Raw genomic sequence first — 11,544 nt, 5'->3', positions numbered from 1 at the left:
TTATTATTAATGGACCGAAGTTCTTGGGGTAAGTTAGCAGATTCCAAAGAAAGAATCCTTTTATTTAAGTCTTCATTACTACCTTGTAAACCCTGTATCAATTCCATTAATGCCTCACTTTTGGTGTTATTATTAAGCCAATTTTTCAGTGATATGATGTGAATTATTATGCTAAATGCCATAATAGTGAATATTATATACATACTAGGAAGGTCATATATTCTGTAAAAATTCATTCATAATACAAGCAAAAAAAATTAATTCTTGAGATGTAATATTCTGCCATTTTTTAGAAATATTTAAAATTAGTTAAGAAATTTTTATTAATATATTTATTAATCAGTTTTAAGGTGTGAAATTATCGAGTAATTTTACCTTAGATGAAACCTTGAGGGCTGGTGTCCCAGTTCTCGTGATGATTTTTTGGGTGTAGTAGCGCTGTTCAGCCAGCAGGTGTCAGAGGTGTAGCCCTGAAGCAGCTCATGTGAAGCCTTGACCTATATTGGGCTTAAGGCCGCTATCAAGAAAGTCCTACTGGCATGTGCCAAAATCGGCTGTGTGCGTATGGGACAGGGATGCAGCCACAGACCGGACTCAGCCGCTGCCTTGTGCACTACAAGTGGAGCTGCTGGGGTCAAGCTCAGCCTGCCACGGAGGTGTGCAGTGGCCACAGGAGCCAGCAGTGGTGGGTAAAGCTACACCGCAAATGGAGGCCAGAGGGCCGGGCAGGTGCTCAGACTCCTCTCATGCTCCCACACACTAGATGTACTCAGTGACATGTAATGGATACAAGTATGCTATGGCATACAGGACACAGACACAGGGACTTGGGAGGAAGAAGGAAGGGAGCAGTGCACACATGGAAGGCAGGAAATCTGTGCTGCAGCTGGTACGCAGCAGATTGTGGAAGCTGCTCACAATCCATGGAAGCTATCTGCATGGGTAGAGAGCCAGGAATGGCCAACCCACACTCCCACATAGGGGAGTTGGGTGCCAGATAATGGGATTATATCATTAACAATCCACGGAGCCTACTTAATGATCAAAGGAATATATTGGGGGGTTGACTCAAAAGACAGAATAAAGGAATTTGTTGCAGGATACTGGAAGGGTGAGGCATGGTCCAATTCAGTTCTCTGTGCTTATGCATACCAGCATCCAAAACCATGAGGTAGCCAAGAGAGACAGCACATGTGCATCCCAGGTCTTAAGGGTCCCCCCAGTGGCCACATCCCAGAGGAATGTACTTCAAGATCATAGGCAGGTGTAACATTGACCTGCTACCTTACTAGGGGTGGTGCTTCAGGTCATGGTTCAAATAGCCACCTACTACAATATGTTACTACTTCTCCGTTCATTTTTTTTCAATAATCTCCAAACTGATCCCCACTAAAGATACTATTAATTTGTATCCTCCCCTCCATCAACAGTGAATAAGGCTGCCTTTCTCTCCATATCCCCTCAAACGTTTGTTGTCAGGTTAGTTGGTGACAGCCGTTCTGCCTGGGGGGAGGCAGTATTTCTAAGAAGTTTTCATTTGTGCTTCCATGGTACTCTTTTTGGGATTCTGAATGCTTTTTCAATGTTTGTTGGCCATTTGAGTTTCTGTCTTCGAAAAGTGTCTATTTAGTTCATTGCCCATTTGTTGATTTGCAGTTTTGTTTCCTCAGTTGCTGCGGGCCGCAGGAATATATCATAAGAACTCAGCGGGTTATGGCAAAGCCACTACCTGGAGGGATCAAGGATTTCCTCCAGAGGAAGCCAAATTCCAAGGAGCTTTTGGTGTTATTTGGCTTGTTATATATCAGCTGCCTTCTGTTATGAAAATCATGTGTGCCTTCATAGTTTTCCCAATTGACTTTTCCCTAAGAAGGGCTAACAGTGTGGACTGATCACTCTCCGGACACATTCCAGTCATTTGGAGAACAGCCTCAGGAAAGGCTTTCAAGGACTAACAGTAATAACAGTCCACATGAAAGTCTCCTGATTTAAGGTAAATTCCACAAGGAGACACCGCCTAGGCCAGGTGGATATTAAGTAATAGCTTTACGGAATTTAGCTCGGTCCCTCCTTTCTTACAGCCTTACTAACTTTATAGACCTTTAGCTCCTTACCTAACCACTTCTAGGAATATTTAGATAACCTTGTGCACTGACAGCTATGCTCAGCCAGAACCCCAGTTCAAGCCTCCCTATAATTATTGTCATTGGTAGCATCCGGCCAGGTCCATCCCCAGATGGAGGAAAGTACCTTATCAGAAATACCTCTGTACTCTCTAAGAACAGACTTAAGTGTCCAAACTCCCTGTTTGAGAAGGCCTGGCGGATGTGCCAATTAAGCTTAACTTCCTCCTTTCCCAAATCTTACCTCTAGTTCCAGATCTCCCTTTAACTATCACCAGAGGCATCTAGCTGTACACAGGTTGCCTAGTGACTAAGCACAATTTCCCCTGCTCTGGAGAAAAACGGCAGATAGCTTGGACAGATAGGAGCCACAGGAAAAAAAGAAGACAGTTTTATTTTCTCCCATTGACCTAGCAACTTACAGATTCTTAACATTTTCTACCAATCACATTTAAGACTATAGTGGAGCACATAAGATCCCTCTTCTTAGATATTACCCAAATTTAGCCTTTAGTTAATTCATTTCCCCATTGGTCACTTCCCTTTGGGGTGGCAAATGATAATTAACAACTACTGCCTTTCTATGTGATTCTTATCACCCCTCCATTTGACCCTGGAAGCCTGGCTCTGCACAGCTAAGGGAATAATGCTTGTAAGTGCTTATGTACCGGGACTCCCAGGGCACAGGAAGACAGAGAAGAGAAAAGAGAATGGAAGAACTAGATGGGTAAGAACTTGAGAGGAACAAACTGAGATGGGGAAGAACTAGATCAAAGGGCTAGAAGAGAGTACTAGAGGGACGAGATGGAAAATGAGGAAGAGTCATATGGGGAAGCACTAGCTGTGTAAGAACAAGATGAAAAGGACCTAGATGAGGCAGAGTTAAGACGAGAGAATTAAGATAGAACTTAGAAGGAGCAGTGGATAAATATAGAGAGAAATCAGGCAAGAAAGGAGCTAGGCACGAGAACAGAACTGAAGCTGTATATAAAGGATGTTATGCCAGAGGAATTAAAGCAAGTGGACTATAGAGCTCGGTGTGCTGAGATTCTGTTTCCTGAAAATAGTCCTTGCCGTTAGTATTTCTCTCTTCTGAGTCCCTGGGATGTATAATATTAAGGCTGGTCCCTCTAATATTATACAAGACTCAGTATTTAATTAATTAAATTTTTGGTAAATTCTTGGTATGAGCCTTATCTAATATGTCACTAGTACAGATTCTCTTACCTATACCTTAAAGATTTTTTTATTTGTTTTTGAACTTCCCTCAATTTTTATTGCTCTTTGGGAGTGAAGAGAAAAATTCTTTCAAACTTCTCAAACTGTTATTTGTCTCTGTTGCCTTATGCATATTCTTAGGGAAATTTTGGATTATACCAAATATGATTGATGCAGATTTTTCTGTTTAGTGGTCTAAATATTATCATAAAATTAATTGCATAGACTACTTATCTTAAATATTAATGTTAAAATGACAGTATGTGGTGCTGTTACAATCCTTTCTAATGTGGAAAAAAACAAAACTCCTTGTCTATAAAATCAATCATGTATTCTGTTGCCTATACGTACCTCTTTGATGTTTAATGGTGTGGCATTGTACCTAGAGTTTAGACATCTTAATTGAGTCTGTTAGACTAGAGTCATGTAAGGCCCCAGTTCACACATGATTTATTTGCATCATATTTTAGCATGATCTACAACATTTAAAGCACATTCCTCATCATGAATTTTTCTTCTGAGACATGTCTGCTGTGATCCTGTGTAACATAAATACAGAATCCACAACAGATAGATAACCATGTTCAGACATTAAATGTATTTCTTGTTTCATGTATACTGCTTGTAAGACTATTGTCTCATTCTGTTTTCACAGAGTTAGAACATTCGTGATAGAATGTGACTGTATTGGAAATCATCTTTTTGAGTAATGATCTTCGCTCATCTACATTTCACTCCCTTATATATGGAAAGCACTTCCAGGTAGCATATGATCAAACCATACTTTTGTTTCAGGGTCTGTTGACATTCAGGGATGTAGCTGTGGACTTCCCCCAGGAGGAGTGGGAATGCCTGGACTCTGCTCAGAGGGCTTTGTACATTGATGTGATGTTGGAGAATTACAGCAACCTGGTCTCTGTGGGTGAGAACACTTTGCTTATAGAATTCCTAACCCATCTTTTGTTTGTTCTGCCTTCACAAGATGTAAAATCTGTTAGGCTGTCCTGAAAAACCCAACAGGAGACAAGGCAAAGTTTAGTAGTGAGAAAGAACTTTTTCATGCTATTTAGTTTTCTCTTTCCATTTTCCATTTCAGAGTTGTCATCCACCCTTCATCTTGGTTCCAAGATTCATCCATTAACTCAGTAAAATATAATATTTCCACTCATACCTTAAAGTCCCATGTCCATTATTGCAATGATATGGTTTTTGGGGAACCAAAATAAGACCAAAATGCTTTCACCCTAAAAGTAAGGCCTAAGACTGGTCCTTTTAGCTACAGGCTATAAGTTACTGGAACAGGCCAGAAGTTACTGAAACCAGTCAGCCCAGATTCCAGAAACCAGGAAGTGTAAAAGTACAGAGTCACAAGTTAGTCAGGAGGTAATGACTGCCGGACTATGGAATGTCTTCTCCCTGGCCCCCTAGGTAACAGTTTGACCATAGAATGTCCCAACCCTAGTTTCCATAGTGACTGTGTAATCACCAGATGCCCCCATGTGGGGGCGGCCAATGAGAAATGGTGGTGGGCAACTACCTCCTTAGAAGGAAGATTGAATCATGATTTCTGGAATTCCTAGACACAAGCCAATCAGAATTTACCTGTACTAGCACCCCTAAATGATGTAACCTTGTGATTTTTTCCCTTTAAAAACTGAGCTTGCAGATAGGTGGGCACTTCCTCCGGCCTCCACTGTGTTGGATCTGTTGGACGAAGTCACTGCCTAGTCTTGTATTGCATTTGGATATCCCGAAATTAAACCTTGCTTTTGCATTCTGGTACGCTCGTCTTTGGTGTTCTCTCTGGGGGGTCGTGATCTGGGCACAACAGTTTTATTTGTGAGACAAATTCAAGATATAAAATCTGGAAATGCTAAATATACTGAAGTATTTGACTACAAATATCAATTGAGAAATCTTACCTAAATTCCTCTGCTTTGTGTTTTTAATTACTGAGTGCAGTACTATCTTAAATTTCTGTACTCTTTCTAAAAGTTCTAGCTAGCATGGGTCATTGGGTCTTCTGAACAGTACTCCTCACTGCCTATTACTTAGCAGGTATAAATACTGTGAACCTAGGATTGGATTAAACTCCTCTTCATCAATTTCTGAGAAGAAATATTTAAAGATAGAGACATATATTCTAAATATAATCACTCAGTGAGCTCTATCACAAAGCTAATGGACAGCTATCAATTATTTTTCCATCTTTTTCCCACTTAGATATTTTTGATAAAGATGAGATATCTGTTGTAAATCACTGTCCTTTGAAGGCTTTTGTGCTATTGTTGTGAGTATCCATACAATTACAGTGAATGAAAAATGTCCATTACTGGGAACTCTAATCTAAGTAGTTCCACATTCACTTACGTTAAAAGAGAACTTAGGGAGACAATTATTTATCACATGTTTATCATTGGAATAAGCACTATTAATCTGAATTGTACTGATTTTTAGAGAACTATTGCAAATGTGATCCTGTCTATCAACATGTGAAGACCGAAAAGGAGTCTTATCAATGTAATGAGCTTGGCAAAGTGCTTCATGATCTCTCCACATGTGCACTTTATAAAGCACATGAAACCAGAGGAAACTCTAATAACTACAGTTGCAGTAATCACAGAGCTACCCCTACTGACCCATCAAACCTAGACAGGTATGAAAGCATGCACATTGGAGAAGAATGTTGCAAATCTGAAGACCTTGAGAAATCTTTAAATTTGTGTTCCAATATTACTCAAGATCAAAAACTCTACACTGCAAAGAAGAAGCATAGGCAGGAAGAATATGATGACTATTCCACCTTTGCATATAGTCTTTCACAACAAGCAATTCGAGAGACACCACACCAATGTGGGAAATGTAGGAAATGCTTCAGGACTGCCTCAAACCTCACTGAACATGAGAGAATTCATATTGAAATTAAACCTTACAAGTGCAATGTTTTTGAAACATCATTTACCCAGCTTTCAAGTCTTTTTTTTTTTTTTTTTTTTTTTTTTTTTGGTTTTTCGAGACAGGGTTTCTCTGTGCAGCTTTGTGCCTTTTCCTGGAACTCACTTGGTAGCCCAGGCTGCCCTCGAACTCACAGAGATCCGCCTAGCTCTGCCTCCCAGTGCTGGGATTAAAGGCATGCGCCACCACCGCCCGGCAGCTTTCAAGTCTTAATATACATCAAAGACTTTATACTGGGGAGAAACCTTACAAATGTAAAGAATGTGGAAAGTCATTTAATCAGTTGTCAACATTTCATAGCCATCAGAAATTGCATAGTGAAGACAATCCTTACAAATATAAGAAATGTGACAAATCTTTTGCCCACTCTTCCACTCTCAAGAAACATCAGAAAATGCAGATTGTTGGAAGACATATTTGTCAAGAATTTGGCAAAGTTTCTCATAATCCTTCACACTTTAAAGATCATCACAGAGTCCATAATGAAGAGAAGCCTTTCAAATGCAATGAGTGTGGAAGATCCTTTCCCCATTATTCATCATTGAGTGGGTATAGAAAAATTTATTCTCCAGAGAAATTACACAAATGTAAAGAATATGGTCAGTCCTTTCTTGAATTATCACATCTTAAAACTCATTACAGAATCCATACTGGTGAAAAGCCTTTCAAATGTAAGGTATGTAACAAATCCTTTACCCACCACTCAACCCTTAAAAAACACCAGAAAGTTCACACTGGGGAGAAGCCTTACAAATGTATGGAATGTGACAAGTCTTATACTAGATACTCATCTCTTAGAGCACATCAGAAAATTCATACTGGGGAGAAACCTTACCACTGCAAAGACTGTGACATATCCTTTATCAATCTTTCAAGTCTTATAAATAATCAGAGTTCATACTTGGCAGAAACCTTACAGATGTGAGGAATGTGACAAATCCTTTACCAGTTGCACAGATCTTAGAAGACATAGAGAGTTCATTCTGGGGAGAAACCTTACAAATGTATGGAATGTAACAGGTCCTTTACGCAGGAGTCAAATCTTAGAATACATCAGAGAGTTCATACCAGAGAAAGACCTTAAAGTTGTAAAGAATGTGACAAATCTTTTACAACATGCTCCCACCTCAGAGCACATCAGAAAATTCATAATGGAGAGAAAGCATACAAATGCAAAGACTGACACATCCTTTATCCAGATTTTGAATTGTAGAAGACATTAGAAATTTCATACTGGACAGAAATATACTGTGAGACCAAAATGAGCCATCTTAGAAATAAGACCAAAATGCTTTCACCCTAAAACTAAGGCCCGAGATTTCTCCTTTTAGGTACAGGCCATGAGTTACTAAAACCAGTCAGTTCAGATTCCAGGAACCAGGATGTGTAAAAGTCCAGAGTCACAAGGTAGTCAGAGGTAATGACTGCCGGACTATAGAATGTTCCAACCCTGGTTTCCAGGGTAACTGACCATAAAAATGTCCCCACCTGAGGGCAGCCAATGAGAAATGGTGGCGGGCAACCACTCCCTTAGAAGATTAAGCCATGATTTCTAGAAGGCCCCTAGAAGCGAGCCAGTCAGAATTGTACCCATACTAGTACCCCTAAATGACGTAACCTTGTGATTTTTCCCTTTAAAAACTGAGCTTGCAGATAGGTGGGCACTTCCTCCAGCCTCCACTGCATTGGATGTATTGGGCGAAGTCCCTGCCTAGGCTTGTATTGTATATCCAAAATTAAACCTTGCTTTCCCACTCCGGCATGCTCATCTTTGGTGGTCTCTCTGGGGGTCACGATCTGCGCACAACAATACCATTGCAAATAATGTAACATAGCATTTTCCAGTATTCTCTGCTTTCAAATCACAACAGTACGCAAAATAGAAACAAAGATAAGAAACTAGTGAAAGTCTCTGGTGAAGGTTTACATTTTAAAAAATATCCTGGAGTTTATATTAAAATAAAATGCTGTAGATGTAGGCCGGGCGGTGGTGGCGCACGCCTTTAATCCCAGCACTCGGGAGGCAGAGCCAGGCGGATCTCTGTGAGTTCGAGGCCAGCCTGGTCTCCAAAGCGAGTTCCAGAAAAGGCGCAAAACTACACAGAGAAACCCTGTCTCGGAAAAAAAAAAAAAATGCTGTAGATGTAACAGTGAGGAAAGTTTTTCATTTTTTTTAATATGTACGCATGCTTTGCCTGCAAGTGTGTCTGTGCACTACATGTATAGCTAGTGTGGGCAGAGGACAGAAGGAGTCAGCAGATCCCATGAATATGTAGTTACAGACCACTGTGAACTGCCGTGCGTGTGTTGGAAATTGAACCTTGGTCTTCTGGAAGGGCAACTGTTATGCCCACATCTCGGGGACCCCCAAGAGACCACCATGGAGACCGAATCCTGTATATAAAAGCAAAGAACCTTTATTATCTTCAAGCTCTGGAGCTTGGTCTCTCTGTCTGTTTGTCACAGTAGTGAGAGTAGAGAGCCCCAAGCTCAGGTGGAGTGGGGTTTTTATTATAGCAGAGGTTGGGTGAGGGGATTTCCAGGGTTCAGGACCCTGTTTGGCTGACAATTGTCTATAGGTATCTTGGTAAGAAGGGGAAATAGGTGTGTGCTAGGCCAAAGGACATCTGGCCACCTTATCTAATGGTTGGAATGTTAGGTATTTCCTCATCCCTGGGTGGATCCCTAGGGGGTGTCAGTTTAAGGCTTTTCCTGGATCTGGGTGTTGCCTGCCAGTAAGGCTGTCTCAGAAGCTGTGTCTAGGCCCCTAAGCCTGTCATGGCAAATGTGTAGTCAAGCTGTTTTGGGGCCCCTCCACAGCAACCAGTGCTCTTACACAGTAAACCATGTCTCTAGCCCCTGGTTAAAAATGTAATAAAAACATTTATCTTGTTCAGCATCCAAAAATTCATAATAATGCCAGGTGTGGTGATGCACTCTTTTATTCCCAGCACTCAGGATACAGAGACAAGAAGATGTCTGTGAATTGGAGGACATCATTATTTCCATACTGAGTTCCAGAACAGCCGAGACTGCATAAATTTTTTGTTAAAACCAAAATAAATTATAATAGAGTCACATAAAAATTATAACAAAACCTTTAGTTTTCTCTCTAATTGTGCTGTACATCACAAAATTCATACATCTGAGAAACTATATAAAGGTAGAGAGTATATACTCTCCATGTCTTTCTGTCCACTGGAAATTACACCTCCCCAAATGCATTGAGTTTGAGAAACCCTTTAGATAATGCTAAAATTGCAGGGATTAAAAAAAATTATGAAAAAAATACTCTGATAGTTCTTTTTATTCACCTTCAAAATCTACATACTAGAGTCAAGTCATACAAATAGCAAAATAGTAACTGACTGTGAAGAGATAGGATGTGAATATGGCATCACTAGAATGCTGACATACAATGTAGAAATCCCCAAAGGCTAAAGATGTGGTGACACCTTTAATCCCAGCTCTCTGGAAGCAGAGAAAGATGTATCCCTGTGAGTTCTAGTCTAATATTGTCTACATTGCAAATTCCATGTCAGCCAGGGCTACCCAAGGAAACCCTATCTGGAAAAACCAAAACAATAAGGAAAAAAAAAGAGAAATTCCCCAAGGGCATGCAGGGATTCATTTTGAAGTACTCAAAAAAGAATTTGGAATTTACTTGAAACTTTATATTAAAATGATATAGCTTGCATTAACTGCTAGTACACCTTCAACTGAGATAAAGTAAACTTGTAGGACCCACCCTCAGCCATAATATAACAGTAATTGCCCCAATCTTACACAGTTGCTTGTTCTTAGTAGGTTTTGAAGTGTTATGAAACTATTCATTACCAACTACCTACTGCCAGAGGAGACTTCTTTCACCAACTTTGAGAGTAATACAAACTGGTAATTTTAAACATGAGTATTTACATGGTGGATTAGTGCTCATGATCATTATCAAAACACCAATAGATTCTGCTACAACCTATAGTTCCCAATGTTGTGCCCAGATCGAGACCCCTAGAGAGACCACTGAAGAAGAGCATACTGGAATGCAAAAGCCAGGTTTTAATTTGGGATATCCATGATCAATATAAGCTTAGGCAGGAACTTTGTCCAACACACCCAGTGCAGTGGAGGCTGGAGGAAGTGTCCAGCCTGAATTATGCACAGCTTTTAAAGGAAAAAAAAAACACAAAATTGCAACAGCAAAGGATTTCCATACATGTACATTTCTGATTAGCTTGTGTCTAGGGACTTAGAGAAATCATGATTCAATCTTCCTTCTAAGGTGGTGGTTGCCTGTCACCATTTCTCATTGGCTGCCCCCAGGTGGGGACATCTGATGATTAAACAGTCACTATGAAGACTAGGGTTGAGACACTCTGTGGTCAACCAGTTACCTAGGGAACCAGGGAGAGGACATTCCTTGGTCCGGCAGTCATCACCTCCTGACTACCTTGTGACTCTGTACTTTACAGTTTCTGGTTTCTGGAATCTGGGCTGACTGGTTTCAGTAACTCATGGCCTATTCCAGTAACTCATGACCTATACCTAAAAAGGAGAAATCTTAGGCCTTACTTTTAGGGTAAAAGCATTTTGGTCTTATTTTGGTTTCCACACCAAGTCATGTTTTTTGTTTTGTTTTGTTTTGTTTTGTTTTGTTTTGTTTTTTTTTTTTGTTTTGTTTTGTTTTGTTTTACTACAGCATGATTTCCTCTCTGTGGTGAAGGCTTGAAATCCAAACATGAGAGTTTGTTCATGTCCATAAACTGTGGTGCCAGTTTGCACACACATTGTCTAGCAAGTTGGTATTGTAAGATGCATGGTCCAGGGGCTAGCATGACCATTGAAATAATTCCTCTGCTGCTGCACGTTTCAAGAATATGAAATAGAGATTCATATTATGTGATAAAGCTATACCTAGAAGGATCAAGAAATCCTGGAGAAGTCAAATATCAAGGAAAATTTTATGTTATTCGCCTTTTAATATATCAGCTGTTTCCTACTATCAATTTCTTGTGTGCCCATAAATCCTAGGCCATAACAGCAAACAGACCTACTGCTGATCTGAACTAAGGTAACACCCTTACAGAGACAACACCTGTTTACCATGCTTAGGAGACAGGTGGATGTCCAGATGCATAGCTTCATTTTCTGTGCAACTGAAGCTCATGCCCTCCTTTCTCTCTCAGGCCAAATGGCATTCCAGAGCAATTAACTCATAACAAAAGGGGTTTTTGTTTGTTTGTTTGTTTGT

At 40.2% G+C, this 11,544-nt stretch overlaps 1 pseudogene; it reads left to right on the top strand.

Annotated features, from left to right (window-relative positions):
* The first annotated feature begins 539 nt into the window (after window positions 1-539).
* Window positions 540-7,561, top strand: LOC131903543 (zinc finger protein 54-like; annotated as a pseudogene).
* Window positions 7,562-11,544: the final 3,983 nt, after the last annotated feature.

The sequence above is a fragment of the Peromyscus eremicus genome, chromosome 1 (genome assembly GCF_949786415.1).
Source record: "Peromyscus eremicus chromosome 1, PerEre_H2_v1, whole genome shotgun sequence".
NCBI classification, from domain to species: domain Eukaryota; kingdom Metazoa; phylum Chordata; class Mammalia; order Rodentia; family Cricetidae; genus Peromyscus; species Peromyscus eremicus.
The sequence above is the reverse complement of the archived record's forward strand: the minus strand, read 5'-3'. Positions and strand labels throughout refer to the sequence as shown.